The following is an 18,272-nucleotide window of genomic DNA, read 5'->3' on the forward strand; positions in this document are numbered from 1 at the left end:
AACACTGCTCGAGCAATAAGAGGAAAAAGTAAGAGAAAAAGTCGTAATGAATTCATAATGACATTGCTTTTATCAATAAATATTTATTGTTCTCAGATAATGATGGAAACAACGTCTAACCACTATGAATTTGTCAGTTATTGAATTGGCAATTATTTTTACAAAAAAAAAAGGAAGCTGCAACTGAGAATTTTTAAGCTTACAAAATTCGGGAGACGTTACAGAATGTTAGAATAGTACTAAAACTACACTTAGAAAGTTTAGACCACGATGAACCATAATACCGTGCAAGTTTGTGGTTTAAATTTAATCCTCTTATTGTATAACTTAAGCAATTTTAAACTTGGTCCCACGATGTTATGATTCAACTTGCAGGGAACCACGGTTCGACTCCTTAGTAAGTTTGATGGCGATATTATGGATTTTAAGTTAGGCTGAATTATGGCTAATATGGTTCAATGTTGAACCGATTTTTCCGAAAGTATTATTTACGTATTACTTCAACATTCTTTCATTTTTATATTGGTTTTGAGTTAATACTATACTTTAGACTAATTGAAAACATTTCTCTCTTTGTAAATTTTGCTGTTGATGTGTGTTCAACTTATTAGAAAATTATGTAGTGTTTTCTAACCGGCCTGATGTTTTTAGGCTTATTACAATCAGCATTCAGGTCTTTAGGCTAATTAAGAAATGTATGAGGGATGACTCAATTAGACTGAATTTAATTGGGCTTATTGCGATAAATCTTTAATGAGGCTATTTATAATAAACCTTCAACTCTCTTGGCATTAATCTGAATAGTTGGAAAAGTTAACCAGGCTTAATTGAACAAATAATGATATATTTTCTTACTAGTTTAAAAAGTGTCAGACAGATTGAAAAATACTGAAGAAAAAACGAAACGAAAAAAAAACGTTATTTTAATTTTTCAGAGCAGGTGCTTTGAAGTTTTCAGTTTTAGTACTAGACCTAAATAATGACCATGTGAAAAAATTGAAGAACGGCCGCTGGAACATTCGGACCTCTATCTTGATAACACTGCTCAAAATAGAGCTTATAACACAGCTTCGGGTAATGTTTAAATCTAGCGAATATAGTTATAACTCTACCCAAATTATATTTGAAGTGTGTAGAATTCGTAAAGCGCCCTTATACATTAACCTCAAATTGCCGTCGTTATAGTTCATTTTTTGCTTAGTTGTATTGTTGAATTATTTGCAATTTCCGAAGTCCAAAATGTATATCCCAATGCCAAAAGAATCAATGAACGCAACATGACGATCGAAATCTTATCGTAAAAATCGCACAAGAAACTCTAGTGTTTAAAATATGACCAACAATAAAATGCAGATAAAAAAAAGAAAAAAAAAGAAATCGTCAAAATGTCCGTGATCGAAATCGAGAAACACAATCTACAGACACGAAGGGGACTTTCATTGAAAATGTCACCTGGCTTTTCTTCTATCAGTGGGTGATCAGAGAAGACATTGTAGCCATTTCAAGTAGTCAAAAGGGCAAGCAGCATTTCGCGTTCTATTTCTGTCTGTCGGAATCAGTCGTGTGTGACTAAAGCAGGTCTTCTAAAATGAAAGAGAAGATGCCGCCGGCCATGCACATAATGAGTCCTAGAGTCCTTATAGATAAAAGATCTATGTATACCTTGGCCCTGTCGAAACAGATGATCCGACAGTCAGCGGCGCGTGGTGTGTATCAAGAAATGGTCAAGGAAGCGTAACAGAAGACTAGACAATAACTACTTGGAGGCATTTGTTTACATATTCGGCTCATTCCCCTGCCTCGCAAGTCATGTCGAATCCGCCCATTTTTTTTAGTTGCCTCGCACGCCACTTATTCCCTGCCCAGTGCCCGGTTCGTTGGATAGGAATTCATGTTCTTTCAATCGATGGCAAAGCACAGCAGGTAGTAATATGCCCGAGAGATTTAGTGTCGGAATTATTTTGCTATGGACTGGAATACGAAATTTTTGAGCATGCTTTTGCTTTGCTACTATGCGAAGCATTTTGAATGAATTTTAAACAACTCAATCTTAATTTGCCTCATGTAATTTTAATTTAGATGAAGGAATTACCTGTTGCATTGCGAATTATTTAAAGAGCAGGTAGAAATAATTTACATTACCCTTCATACAGTAAATACTATAACTTCTTAAAAAATTGCTATTGACGAAAGATAATTTATTATAAGGCATGGTATCTAAAATGATTATGGAATAAATCTGTCTACCTGTTGCATTGTAAATTTTTAAGGGATGATAACAATATTTTGCGAATTCCTTTCTTTTTCTATTGGCATGACAATCCTTTGAGGTCCAGAGCCCTCCCTAGAACCTTCCTCCATTCTGCTCTTTTTCTGCGATTATTCTCCAGTTACTAATTCTTAGAATTTTGAAATCCTCTTACACACAGTCAAGTCATTTGAACTTAAGGCTGCCTCTAACTCTATTTCCTATTGGTTAGTAATTGAAGATTTTAATTGTCAAGTAAGAAGGGTCCATTTGATAGATGTGGTCTGCGAGCCTTAAGCGACTTATTTTGATGTATTTGTTGATATCAGCTTCCTTGAATTTGCCTATATAGTTCAAAATTACGCCGTCTTCATAAACCATCAAATTTCTTTATGCCAGGGAATTGTTTAACCTCATAAAAAATTGTAATGGTATTAGAAAGCAAAATGCTTTGATACAGATTAATTTAATTGAATAGGGAATAATACTTCTTAAATTTGCTTCAAGGAATTTTTTTGCATTATAAAATCGAATGGGCTGATGAAAATAATTTGCATATTCTTTTATAGAAGTGAATTCCTTAAACTTGTCTGACAATTGTAATAGTTTTGAAACGCAGGATTACACAATGGAACAAAGTAGACAGTATGATACAGTACTATGGTACGAAGTAGATTCTGGTAGTAATTACGATACAAAGTATTTAAAATGATTATAGAATAGTTGTCGTAATTTGCTTTAAATGATTTTATTTAGGAAACTGCCTGTTACATTATGAATTTTGAAGGACAGATGGCAATAATTTGCATATTCTTTATTACCACTATACAGACAAATTTTTAATAAAAAATTACATAAGTATGTTGCACTAAAATGACCTCATAAGCATGATGTTAATTTGAGAACGTGCGTGGTTCATTTCGGCTTCATCTATTACTAAAACTTCTATATCCCCAAATCAGAGAATACGTCTATTAAAAAGATTAAAGTCATCGTGATGTCAAAAACAACGATTTTAATGTTAGTTCCAAAATAAATGGTCGTTGTAAATGGAGGGTAAAAATAATACAACAGTACAAAACAACACTAAAACAATACAAAAATAATGCTTTACAAACAGGACCGTAATAAAAAAGAACTTTTTCCTTCTAATCCTTTTATTATGCATGTTAAATTATGTTAGTTTACTTCTTTTAATAAACTTTTCAAAGCAATGATATATTAACAAGCTTTTAAGTAGTGTAAAAAGGAGAGTTCAACTCACAAAGAACACTGAGAAATCAGATTACCTTTCCCCCCTTTTCTTCTTCAGTATGTATTTTTAATTACGATGGTTCAATTCAATTATGTTTGATGACAGTAAGTGGCTGATTCTACTAACCAGAGACATTAGACATTGCAGAGTTCCATCAACAAATTTTCAAATTCTGGGAACTCCTAATGTTATTTATTCGAATGATTAACAGATAAGAAATGACGATAGAGAGCATATAGAATTTTATTTCTGCATTGGACAGCATTTCATTCAAAGCCTTTAAACAAGTATCAGAATCATGAAGCATTATAGTTTATAAAAACTAACTTATACTCTAAAAAAACTTTGACTTGAACTAGGGTAATGCTTCATAAGAAATGAAAAGGAAAAAAAAATTTCGCCGTGTTTCCTTTCTCCCATGCATTTTTACCCTAATTGTAAATGTCACTTTATTTTTTTTATTAAATTTTTACTTGATGTGAATTCGTGTGTATTAATTACTTTATTCAGCCATCAAACATTATTTTTGAAATTTGCAACAATTTGGACCCTAGAATTTTTTTTAAATATTGCTTTCATATTGACATTTTTTGCCTCACTTAACTAAATAACATTGAATATACATAATAATAAATGTAAACCTGCTTTAGACACTCATTTTTGTCTGAAAAACTAAATGTTTAGGAACGAGTTAGTTTATTATCTGAGTTATGCTCAACCGTGAAAATTTGTGAAACGTAAACCAATTGTTGAGGTGTTATGACTCGACATTTTCTCACAAATAACAATGAGATGTAATGAGATTGCGACTCGCAATTTTTTGACGAATTGCATAAACTGATCTAAGACTGCGACTCGTTGTATTTTAAATCACTGCATTGATTTTTCAGTCTCTGACTTGCCATTTTTAGATCAAAAGCACCTACAGTTCTGCAATAGCGTCTCAAAATATTCTGACGAATCGCATAAATTGTTCCAAGGCTGCGACTCGTTACATTTCAAACCTTAACATATATTTTTCAAAAGCTTTGACTTGCCATATTTTGACCAATAACCCCTACTATTCTGAAATTGCGACTCATAATATTCTTGACGAATTGCATAAATTGTTCTAAGGCTGCGATTCGTTACATTTCAAACCATTGCATTGATTTTTAAAAAGCTCTGACTTGCCATTTTTTGACCAATAACACCGACAATTATGAAATTGCAACTCGCTTTTTTCGGACCATAAATTACCCAACCACTGCCAATCACCTTGCCCTGCTTTTCAGGACTCTTATCTTTTATAGCCACAGCAGGAGGCACGAATGTCGCGTTTAATGACGCAAGGTCCAGAAAAAGGAGAAAGGCCACGTAATTTTTATTCCGGTCAGACGACGTAGAGTGCACCTGAGCTGGTGCCCCTCTCTCCCAATTTCCACACCACATCTAAAAGGAAAACTTTCAGCCCATTTATTTCACCATTTTACTTACACCATTTATTATTATTATATTTAAAATATAAAAGTTGGAACACAGTGTCAAAGAGATTTTGAGTGCAAAAATGACATGACATTGATCGGATAAATTTAATTTAGTTTTAGTGTTGGATCCTTTGCTGTCAAAGACCCATATGGACTTTGGCAAAAATAGCAGACATTGCGAATGAAACTCAATACTGTCAATAATTAAATATAGCAGTCAAAACATATCGGTAAGAAAATTTTAATTGTAGAAATCGCATATCCATGATCAGGTAAATTTAATTCAATTTAAGAGGGCTGATTTCTTATTATCTATATACAGCCAAGGAACCAGATGGACTTTGACAGAAATGGCAGACATTTCGAACGAAACTCAATACTACAGGAAAAGGGAAAAAAGACATAAGCAAAGATCTAAGCCGGCTGTGACCAGTCATCCCTTCATTTGCTTTTTACAGCATCGTAAAAAGACCCGTTATTGTCGAATGTGCAGCAGCTAGTGACCCGGATCAAATGCTTTTCCATTCGAACATATTCAGGCTCTGGAACTGGGCAGATGGATTCAATTTGGTGAGAGGAAGATGTCTCTGGCGCACTCTTTTCTTTCTTTTTGGCGAAGTTATGGAAAGTGTGAAGTTAAAATAAACTCAAAAGGAAAAGTCGAGAGAGGAATTTATAAGCGAAAAGAAATATTCAATCGTAAAATGGACCAATGCAGGAATTCCGCGAGAGGTTTTAAATGGACAGCTTGCAATGTCTTTACGATTCTCCTTCTTTTAGAGGGGAGAATAGTATTGAGTTGGAGACAAGATGAAAAATGAAATTTGGCATTAAATTTCTTGGAAAATGAAACGAGATTTGTACAAATTTTAATTCTTATTCAGATGATTATGTCATAAAATAAGTAATTAATTATAAAATTTATTAGAATAGAAATTTTTATTCCCAGCAGTGAATAGTGAAATAATTTAAAATGGCATCAAAGATAAAAAAATAATTATCTAAACTCCGACTATGGAAGAATAAGGATCCTCATGCTGGTACAGATCCAAGTTACATGGCAATATGGACTCTGATTTTAATCGCATATGTCCAAGATCTTCACTGTCTCTTATTATTAATTCGTAAAAAATGTCACATTCTTTATTTTGCTTGAAAAATTAATATTTAGGCAGGAGTTGAATAGTTCAAGTAAATTCAAAAGCTGGACAGTCCAAAACAATTTATAGTTTAAATGCCCACTGCTTTCTTACAAATCACTCACAGGTCATCTTTACTTCCCAGACAAGGTGATTTGATCAAAAGCTGTGTAGATTTCACGCCGACACTGAGGATCGAACTACAGTCCTTCACAAAGACATTTCAATGTCATAGAGCCACAGAGCCATCGAGCTCAATGTCATCGAGCCATAAATGACACTGAGCCATCGTGGCTCAGCAGCAAAAATAACAATGTAAAATAATGGTTCTATAAAAAATAATTAAACAAATACTTAAAACAGTATAAGATAAAACCTTTACATAAAATTCGCGAAAATAAAAGAACAATTGTAAGAAAAATGTTTATTAAATGACTTGCTAAAATAAATGATTGAGAGTAAAGTCAAGATTCTGTTACACAGGACTCACAGATCTAAGTAAACTATTAAAAAAATAAATAAAAAAATAAATTTTAATTCCCTTCAATAATCAACGTTTTAACTATGTTTCGGAAATTACGTTTTGTTATTTTAAAGAAATATTAGTTTTAATTTGTAAGCATCTTTCGTCTTAAATCACTGTTTTATATTCTCTGATGTTATCTCTAGAATCCATTTTCTTTGTTGACATTTGTTCAGTGAAAGAAAACATAAAATCGATCTTGGGTTATTATTTACATGGAAGTTCATTTTCACAATAGTCAGTTTCGAGAAATTTTCATGGATAAAACATTGGGGATGAGGGTGTTAATAAAATTTAAGTAGATTTCTTTTTAAATTTAAAATAACTATGCCAATAAAAATTTCAGAATTTGAATTCTAATTACCAAAATATTTTTCATAATATATGATAAACAGTTTTCACATTGTGCATTTTTTACATCTCGTTCGGGTGTGCTTGCGCCTCTGTGGCATTTCGATCACAAGCTCAATTGAATAGAATTCGAGCAGAATTTGTTATTTAAAATAGCAATGCCAATAAAATTTTCAGAATTTTAATAATAATCGTGCAAATAATTTTCATGACAATAAATAATTTTCATTTTAAGTATTTTTAATACCTTATTAGGAGGTGACTCTCCATTTGTGGTACCCACATCAATTGAAAATTCTAAATCTGCAAGAAAAAAACTGATTAGCGGCAAATTCAATAAAAGGAGAAGAAAAAATGTGTTAAAAGAAGAACACAAAACTCATTTAATTTCTCATAATACTAATATCAGGAATAATGATATTATTAATTTTTCCGCATAATTTTTCCTCACTTCTAATAATAATAAAATTTTTGATATGCTTGCCTCAAATGCGCAAAGGAGAATTGTGCATGCTAATGCAAACGCTTAGGAATATGTGTCTCCTAAGGCTTCCGTGTTCCCACTGCCTCCTTCATCGTTCTGAATGTTTCATTTTATTTTATTACCGTCGTTGAACAGCCGACCCAATTTCTTGGGCTTACGACTACTAATGTTCAACTCCGTAGCCTTGTGGCCGTAACCAATCCAGAAGACAAAGGAACTCCTGGATCAAGTAATGGGAGAAATTTGCCATCGTGGAGGACTTTTTGATGGAATTAATTCACTCTTGCGTTATATGGAGAGGGAAACCACGAAAACCTCCCACAGTTAGCCTGACGGCAAAGAGTGAATGTTTCATTGAGATTTCCAAACTTAAGGGCAATTGACAACTAGCCAAATCTTCATTTTGTGGCGAAGCGAAGTTAACTGCCGAAGCGTAGATCACCCACATAAAGTCCTTTTTTTGTTCTGAAGAATTGTATCGCAACCCAAGTCCGAAAATGTCATCGAACGCCGTTAGGGGCGTCTTTTAATTAGGAACTTGTTGTTTGTGCACTTTAGAAATGGTATTTTTTTTTCATATAAATTATCTCAATTTTGCGTAAATTTTACGTATACTTATAATGAAAAACTAGTCAAATTTTCCTTTTGTGATGTAGCTAAGTTAACTGTGAACCAGGCTTAAAACCCAAAATGTAAATATTTTCCTCATAAAGGTTTAATCTTTAATCTAATTATAAACAAAAAATGGGTTCTTGAGTCTGCGGAAAGGTTTAGTCTTTCACAAATATAGACAAAGTAGAGCTTGTTATGTAATAGAATTGGTTGAGCCTCTTTCCTTGCATCGGAGATCCGATTATTTATGAGACAAACATAAATATTCAAGCCCAAACAGTTAAGAGGGTCAGCCCCTTTCGCGTTGTGCATAGTCTTTAATAATAATAATAAAGATGATAATAATAATAATAATAATAATAATAATAGTAATAAAAGGATTGAATGTTCTGAAACCGAGTAAATATATCACACATTGACATGTTGTGAGAAATCAACATACTATACGGTATATATAATTTTTATTTTTTATTTCTTTATTACGAAGTCAAACGTGTATCAACAAATTAATATTATGTTATTCTATAAGTCCTAAATAAAAAAAAAAATTACACGCTGTAAATAATTGCATTACAATTAATTATTCCAGCACATTCTACCTCTTAAATTAGCCTCGAAGTCAGATATAAAAAAACGACTCTATTTCAGATAACGGTCAATTTAATTTGCACAAACGTTTAAAAAAAAAAGTAACAATGTTTGAAATTTCAAAAGGTGAATCATGTGAGTGGCGTACACGAAGCGGAGTCAACCGTGAAAGTGACAAAGTCAGCTCGATACTCTTCAACTCCAACTCTTATCAGTTAAACTGCGCTTTTAAATTTCAAGTAAAAATGCAGTGCGTGACAGGCGACGGATGTGATTGGCTATTTTGCCTAATTCACGGACATCCTGCGAACCGTGAGCATGAAAAGGAATCTTTGAACATCCTGGCACGCCATTTGTTTGACAATACCCATAGATACATTCTATCTTTTACATATTTATATTATTCTCAATTTTGTTCATTTCCTTAAAGTATGGGATCTTTCCTAATTATACTAAAAACTTGATTATCCGTCAGCCATAGGTGTATATCAGAAAATTGAAATAGGCGATTAATCGGGGTAGTTAATAGTTGAATTTTACATACATTAAACTATGAGCAATCATTTCTCAATTTGAGATTCCATTCAAAAATACTTTTCGTTTAGGAGTTAAATTAATAATACGCGTATGGGGGATGAATATTAAAATATTCGGAGCTTTAATCGAAACTTTACTTACATAATGATGAAAGTTAATGGTCTTAAAATTCACTTTAGTATCAAAGTAAATGAAAAAATAAATAAATATCACATGCTTCGGTATACAATATTGTTTTAGTTTTAAAAAGCAATTAAATTATAATTTAGTATATTTGATTGAGACTGAAAGGATGCACTAACATATATATTTATCTATATACTATACCAATCCAAGATAACTAACAAGTCAAACGCACTTCCGTAAGAACGCTCCATAAAATGATCCCCTGATCCTCTATTTACTCTTCTATTTTCATATTTTGTAATCTGGCAAATTTGTCACGAAAATATGTTAAATCATTTTTGAAAGTAAGTGTAAGTACATTTGAATTCGTTACTCGCTTTATATATTAAATGTTGTGTTTTATTCTGCAGTTTTTTTGAATATTTATTTTGCATTTTGTGCTTGATTGCTTTGTTTTGCATTTTTTATTTTGTTTTGCACTTTTTGTTAATATGTTATATGTTTGTTTCAATTTTTTGGAGCTTTTCACACTATTGTATTGATATATTTTGTTTCGGCTATATTAATAAGATATTAGAAAGCACTCTTTTTTCGTATATAATTACGTGAGCTGGTGTCAAGATTATATATTTTTCTTATTTTGTTTTCTGGCTTTCAATTTTAAGAAAAAAATTTTGCGAATATTTTTTTAAAAATATTGTAATATTTTTTTTCTTCTTTTTTCTTTACTCCCCCCCCCCCATGTTTTCTCCAAATTTAAAATTTATTCTATGAGTTCTATGTACTTGCAGCTTATGCCCAGTAAATAAAACATATTATTTTTTTCTTAATTTTCCTCATTAATCACTCTTTTCCTTTATTCTTTTTGTACTTATTGTATATATATATATATATATATATATATATATATATATATATATATATATATATATATACATATTAAAGAAAATTATGCACTACAATAAACTTTTCGTTTAGAATATTCAAATACTAAAAATGAAAAAGAAAATGGCTTGAGTTTTAAGTTTTAATTTGAAATATTAATACTAGTATTTAAAAAAAATTCATTTAGTTTACATTAATTTTTCCAGGCTTTATTAATAAGTTTATTTTCCAAAAATTTATATTTAATTTAAAATAATATTTAGTTTTGCATAAAATTTATTTAATATCAGTTTTAAGCAGATGTTAGAAAAAATGAGCATATTTCTTTCTTTACTTTTCATTTCTTTTCCTTTTTAATTTATTTACTTATATTTTCAATAAACAATTATATCTAGGTAAAAAGAAAAGCATAGCTTACTATCTATGTGTATTTATTTTACCATGAATTTATGTATACGAAAAATGATCATCATATTTTTCTTTTTTTTAAAAAAAATGCATTGTGCATATTAATTTATTAATTTCCTGTTCATAATAAAACATCACTTTTGTTTTAAAAAAAATACTTTGAATTTCTTAAGCAAATTTCATTATTTTAATTATGCAAAAAAAAGAGAAATCTTTAAGGAATGTTATATCTATGTTAATACGAAAGTTTTTCAGTTTTGAGGATTGCTATTTATAAAATAAAACTTTGACTTTATTTTATTGATTTTATGTAATTATTTTTCCTCTTTTCTTCTTCTTAGTTTTGATGAAAACAGTTTTGGAAATTGTATTCAAATAATTAATAAAAATGAAAGTTACTTTTATCTGAAAAAAAAAAAATCGCAAAATTTAAAATAGCTGCGCAATTATATACATATTTATTTAATTTAGTATAATTCAAAACTTAAAATAATTTCAAAGTAATTTTCTTGTAAACTTCCTTCTGTAATTAATGCAGAAGAAATTAAAGAAATATGTTTATCTTGTCCAAATTAAAATTTTTTATGTATTCATATTTTATTATAATTATTTCTTCGTATAATTACATTCGAAACAAGTTAATTTAAAGAATAAATGCAATTCTAACGCAATTTTTTTGATTTTAGAATGTTACTTAGCTTTTTCTCCCCTCAGGAAATTTTTTTAAATTTGTTTTTTCTTTTATTCAATATGTTTTTTAGTCCATTATTTAATTTAAGCTAAGTAAATGTTATAAAAGCTGAAAATATATTTTTATATTTGGTTATTTCACCCCTTAAACATAATGATCCGGATTATAGAGCTCGTTGCTGCTTGTGATCTGCATTTAATGAAAAATATATACATTGCGCTAAGGGTCTTGTATATATGTGGAAGAATTACAATGTACAGGGCTCAATATATATTATATATATATATATATATATATATATATATATATATATATATATATATATATATATATATATATATATATATATATATATATATATATATATATATATATATATATATATATATATATATATATATATATATATATATAACGGACCACCCTAAATAACTTTTGATCTAATGATTTCACGCTCTAGGACTCAATCTAAATGGTTAAGGGGGGGGGTAACCTCAATTATACAAATTAATGAAGACGAAATTTCGAAATCAGACACAAAAATGTAAGTTCTTTGAAAAAACATATCGGTTCGTAGCTGATATATGGTCCAAAATAAAATAGGCAGCCGATATATATAGTTTGTCTGAAGTAAGAACTCCTCCAGACACTAGTCTGGACCTGTGGCGGTGACCATGGTAACGAAGTATGAATATTTCAAGTAGGGGTGCGGGGTCACTGTTTTGGAGTGGTTTCAGCTCGGGTCGGCAGAAGAAAGGGAATCTCTTTTTTTCATTCTATTGTGTTAGTGCTAGAGTGAGGCTACCCTCCCTAAAATGCGCCATTCTTGTTTCCATAGCACCAGACAGCCTCAGACTTTGTGGAGGGAGGAGTTCTTAGCTTAGACAGACTATAGTTTGGTCAGAAGAGCAGTTAATTTTACTTCTTGCGTATTTCGCCAGATCTCAAGAACTTTTTATGCGATATGAAAAATGTTTGCACACAGTTATAAAACTTATTTCTCCAAAAGAAAATTCCAAGCAAAAAATAAGTTTTAGTAAAGATTTCATATTTTTTTATTACTTCATTTAATAATAATCAAAAACATTGCCAAACAATTCACTGTTTGGCATATAATTTTTTCTATCATTTTAAAAATGTCATTTAACGTGGCAAAATACAAAATCTGAGCAAATCAGCTCTATTTCCCTGATTGTGGCTACCCCCCTATATTTTGTGGGTTAGAAATACAAATTCGTTGAAAGAAAAAGATATATGTTTATTCAGAGAAAGTGTGTTTTTGTGTCTGATTTCGTGACTTAAAATATCGTCAACACTAATTAATTAGCATATTTGAGGTCACAATTCGAACCATTAAGATTGGGTACTATATCGTGAAGATTGGATCATTAAATCAAGAGCTATTCAGGGTGATTCATCTTTTATTTTGCACTCTGTACATTTCGATAAGAAGTAGAATGAAAATTTCATTTTTGAAAATAAAAGAAAATATGTTGCTTCGGTAGAAAAATTAATTTCATATTTGAAATCCCCACTCCCGAATTAGGCGAGATCAAGTATTTATACAAATGCAATAACAAATTACTTCCCCTGTGTTATTATTTTTATTTTTTATTGTTTGATTCTTGGAAATAGTGGCAAAACTTTTGAAATGTAAAATATACCACATGCTAAATTAGGTAGTACTTTTAAATATAAAGATACAAATTTGAGAAAAATCATTCCAGTAGTTTCAGGGCAATTAAATTTCTGAAATGTTTCAGTTTTAAAGTTCCATTTATCTAGAATTCTTTGATCGGTTCCATTTAAATTCTGAATTTTTTAAATTTTTGTAAATTTTCTATTTCTTTTGTATTATAAGTTTTTTAACTGATGTGTAATTTGAAATTGTTTTTAGAAGCTTAATATTCAGAGTGATTCCACAGCAGACACAAACTTGAAGGGAGGGAGGTAATGCACATCATAAGGAAATTGCATTAAAATGTCATCGTACGCAGTTGGGGTGATTCCAGGTTTACAATTGGCTGCTCGTGCACATTAGAAACGGTGATTTAATTTATCTAAATTATTTTAATTTTATGTTACTTTCACTTTTCTAATATTATTGTCAAAAATTGCAATCCCGGCATGGTGGATAGAGTACTCGCCTCCCAATGAGATGATCCGGGTTCGATCGCCCGCGATGGCTGGTCGAAACGAGTCCCTCACCCGACTCAACGACCACAGTGCTGACGTAAAATATCCTCAAAGGTAGATGGATCATAGGTTAGAGTCCTCTTGCCATCGGGCAAACCATGAGTGGTTTTCCTCTCCATGTATCGCAAATGCGGGTTAGTTCCACCAAAAAGTCTTGCATGAAAGGAAAATTTTCCCAATACTTGATCCAGGAGTTCCTTTGTCTTCTTGATTGGGTTCAAAATTACAAGGCTACGGAGTGCAACATTGGCAGTCGTAAACTCAAAATTGGATCGGCTGCTCAACGGCAGTTATATAAAAAAAATGTTCTTAGATAGGCCTAGATATAACAGCTTTTCCTTATTTGAAATAACTAGTGACCACATTACCAGCTTGACAAGTTCATTAAATTACACGCCTATTCATTGATTTACGTGAAATAACTATTTCTGAGTTATTTGAAAGCAATTTTTACCATGGACGGAACTTTTTAATTGTTTCGGTTTGAATGTTTATGTTTGTCTCATAAGTAAGGTGATCACCGAGGCAAGTAAAAAGGTTTAACCGGTTCCATTACGCAACAAGCTCTGCTTTGCGTGTATTTGAGAAAGGGAAAACCTTTTGTTTATATTCAGGACAAAGATGGAGCCTTTATGAGGAAAATATTTTTGTTTTGGTTTTAAGCCCGGTCAACAGTTAATTTAGCTACATCACAAAATGAAGATTTGACAAGTTTTTCATTATAAGAATACGTAAAATTAATTAAAAATTAAGATAATTTATATGAAAAAAGTACCGTTTCAAAGCACACAAACAACAAGTTCATATTTGAAAGACGCCCCTTGCGGAGTTTGATGACATTTTCAGACTTGAGTTGCAATGCATTTCTAAATCCTACCTCCTCTCCAAGTTTGTATTGTAACTTGGTGAATGACTAAGCAAAAGCAATCAATGTTTTATAGTTAAATAAAACTAAGATAAAATTTTTCCCTGAAGGAAAAAGGAAAAAGAAAAATCGAGTTTTTTTCCTTAAAATGCCACTTATGACCCTTCCCTTGTTCATCCATTGCAAAGCCTTGCAAATCTAGATAGCGATTCATAGCCAAATAATTTGAGTATTTCGATTGTTATTTTTGCCCAGAAAATTAATAGCTCTTCAAGATTGCAACCCTCAAACTTTATTACTTTCACACTCAAACCAAAATGGCCTAAAATGCGGAAATTATCCATCACACTGATTTCATAATCAAGTCCCATAATTTACTCATATTCGGTTTTGGTCCAAAAGGGGGGAGGGGAGGCACGCATGGCGAAGTTTACATTTCTGTAAACATAAGGTTAAATTACAAAGACTGGACTGGCCACATATACAGGTCCAAGCGAAAGAGGGGAATGAAGGGGGATGAAAGGAATGCAATGGGCATTTCAAGGGGCGCCACAAACCCCACCTACCACCCCCAGCCACTCCCAGTCCACCTGGACTGCGCCCCTTTCTGCATTATAATTAAGCCCTGCATGGCAGCACTATAGCGGGACTGGACAAGGGAGGGGGTAAAAGGGCCGTCAATTATGGACGCTATTAATAACAACTCGTGCGTGATATGATTGATGTGCGGGGAGCCAGGGATTGACGTGGGGGTGTTTCTCTCTCCCCCTTTTACTCTTTGAGCACTGCATGTTGTTGGCCTCATCTTGTAAGGATAGGGTCTCCCGCTATTCACTTCCAAATGTATGTTCCCCATACCACTGCAGGAAGTCCTATAGGAAATATTCCCATAGAATTGGGAATTGGTACCAGATTTTTGGGGATTCAATATTTTCTTAGGGTTGTTGGCATTAGTGCATGGTGGCTTGTTAGAGTTGGCTTCCTACTATAGAATGTTTCAGCATTCTTTTTCTAAAAATATATGGCTTCACATCTCCCGTGGGAGGGGATGAAAAAAAAATGTATGGTGAATTTGAAGTGAAAGGATTTTCGGAGAATATTTCGTGTTTATCTTTCTATGCGGGATTTAACACGAATGAAGTAAAATTCAGGTAATGCATTCAGTGAAAAAAGAAGTTTCAATAGCCTGTTACACTGCATCTCATGGGGAATAAAATGCGGAATATATGTTTAGAATTCTGAATTTACTGAACAAAGATAAATAAAATAATAATAATCATAAAAAAATAATAATAATAATAAAATAATAATAAAATAACAATAATAAAGTAAAATAATAATAGTAGTAAAATTAAAATGAATTATTAAAAATGAAGCGAATAAAAGAAATAAATCAACGAATGAAATAAATAAAGGTTTTACTATTTTATCTGTCTATTAATAACTGGAAGTATAATTTAAAAAATGGTCTAATAAAAATTTTTTTTTACGATGTACTGGTATTTGTAGTATCTTAGCAAATGTAGCTTCAGAACAAACAAGCAGCAGTAACTGGAGGGGAGGGGGGTAGAAATACCACATAGAAAACCGCAACACAAAAATTGCTGGAAATAGTAACAGAAAACGATAGCTCCATTTAAATTAAATGTTATTTTGATAATTTTATAACTCGTCAGATAAGCAAAGAAAAAATATGTTGTTTTAAATGTTTACTACTGCTTAATTTTATTTTATAACCGGCATTGAACATTCGAACCAATTCTGAGTTTATGACTATCAATTTCCAGCCACGTGGTCTTGTCATTTTGAATCCAACCCAGACGACAAGGGAACTCTTGGATCAAGCATTGGAAAAAAAACTAGTCGAAGTCTTCGTGGAGGACTTCTTCATGAAATTAACCCGTATTTGCGTTTCACGGAGAAGAAGACCACTAAAACCACCCACGGTTAGTCCGGAAGCAAGGGGATCCTAATCTGTGATCCGCTTACCATTGAGGATATTTTACAATAACACTGTGGTCAGTGCAAATCGGGAACGGAATATATATACACCGAAGAGTCATTGCATTATGACTATCCTGCTAATAACATGTAGGACCACCTTTAGTCCTCAAACCTGCTAGCAACCGCACTGGGATGTTCCTCGAACCAATCCATGACGATTCTACCCTTATGACATGGTGCATTATCCTGTTGGTAAAGACCATCCCCAGTTGGAAAAACTGTTACATGAATGGGTGTACCTGGTCTGCAACTATGTTCAAGTAACTTACAGACGTCAGAGATTGTTCTATGAGGATTATGGGTCCTAATGTGCCCCATGAGAATATTGTTCCTGGGCGAGAAACCATGAAAACCTGTGCGAGCCCATTGTTATAGATGGAGGGTGGTTATAATGTAATGGCTCTTAGGTGTATGTATATATATATATATATATATATATATATATATATATATATATATATATATATATATATATATATATATATATATATATATATATATATATATATATATATATATACTATATATATATATATATATATATATATATATATATATATATATATATATATATATATATATATCAACATTTGCATTTTATTCAAGGAATGTAACTTGAGATTCATTTTATTCGACTCATTGGTATTGTATTTATATTTCCTATTTATATTTAACACACATGTATATTTCCCCCCAAAACATGGCGTTTAAGGTAAATGAAGTGGTAAATTACAAAAATTGTCCGAGTTAATTTACACGTTTTCTTTCTTTCTTTTTCTGATTTATCTAATTTATATTTTCTGAGACTAGGGTTAAAGTTCCCAAACATTTAATGTTAATTTTTTTTAAAATTTTTTTTTTTTACCACAATGGGTACTCGTAAAATGAAACAATGAAATCGAGCACCGAATATAAAAAATGCTTGCCAGTTGTTGTCCAAGAGGGTCAAAGAGGTTAAGTTTCCAGGTTTACTACTAATGGTAGGATGGTGTTTACGAAGGCAGAATTGTTCACCGGCCTTTTTTACTTATCGGGAAAAGTTGGAACCCACCAAACCGAAAGGCTTCGTGCCCAATTGAGATTAGAACCCTAGACCTACCCCCAAATGGCAATCTAATCGTTCTGCCCCCGACACGAATTCAAACTTATTCATAAAGTATTGCAATCTCATATTATGATGCAAAAATAAAGTTCCTTTGTCACTATTAACCCTATACATATATTCTATGCATTCTGAATACATTCATATTTATATAACATATGTATACATTCATATTTATATAACATATGTATACATTCATATTTATATAACATAATGTATACATTCATATTTATATAACATATGTATATATTCATATTTATATAACATATGCATGCATTGATATTTAAATAACATTTGTATACTTTTATATTTAGATAGCATGTATATGCATTCATATTTACATAACTGATGTATATATTCATATTTCTATAACTTATATATACATTTATATTTATATAGCATATGTATACATTCATATATTTAGATATATATTTTAAAACGAAAAGTATTTTAAATCTTAAAAACTGCTTGTAACAGTCATAAATTATTTATGATACTTATTATAGCAAACATTGACAAAGAAAATATTAGTTTCTGTTCAGTTTCAGAAATTGCTGTTACTGAATTTGTAATTCTGTGTTAATAATTGTTCACTAAATCTGTTACTTCTGAATTAAACTTACCATAACAATATTTCTCGTTGATGAATTTGCTAATTCTTTATTGGTTTTCATATCAATAAGTCTTCTAACTGAATAAATTAGTGATGCATCACTATTTTTTGTAACTAATTCTGCCCGATCTGTATAAAGTTTCCTGTATTAAATTCTTTTTTCAGAATCTGTTAAATCT

General features: G+C 31.3%; 1 protein-coding gene across 1 annotated transcript in view; it reads right to left on the reverse strand.

The window, feature by feature from the left end:
• Positions 1 to 18,272, reverse strand: part of LOC107452896 (uncharacterized) — a 183,938-nt gene that overhangs the window by 9,133 nt on the left and 156,533 nt on the right. The window contains exon 5 of the mRNA XM_087165357.1: positions 7,230 to 7,285. The gene's annotated coding sequence lies outside the window, so the exon portion shown is untranslated. The remainder of the gene's footprint in view (positions 1 to 7,229; positions 7,286 to 18,272) is intronic.

Source organism: Parasteatoda tepidariorum, chromosome 6, assembly GCF_982258835.1.
Source record: "Parasteatoda tepidariorum strain Cologne lab strain chromosome 6, Ptep-v5.0, whole genome shotgun sequence".
NCBI classification, from domain to species: Eukaryota; Metazoa; Arthropoda; class Arachnida; order Araneae; family Theridiidae; genus Parasteatoda; species Parasteatoda tepidariorum.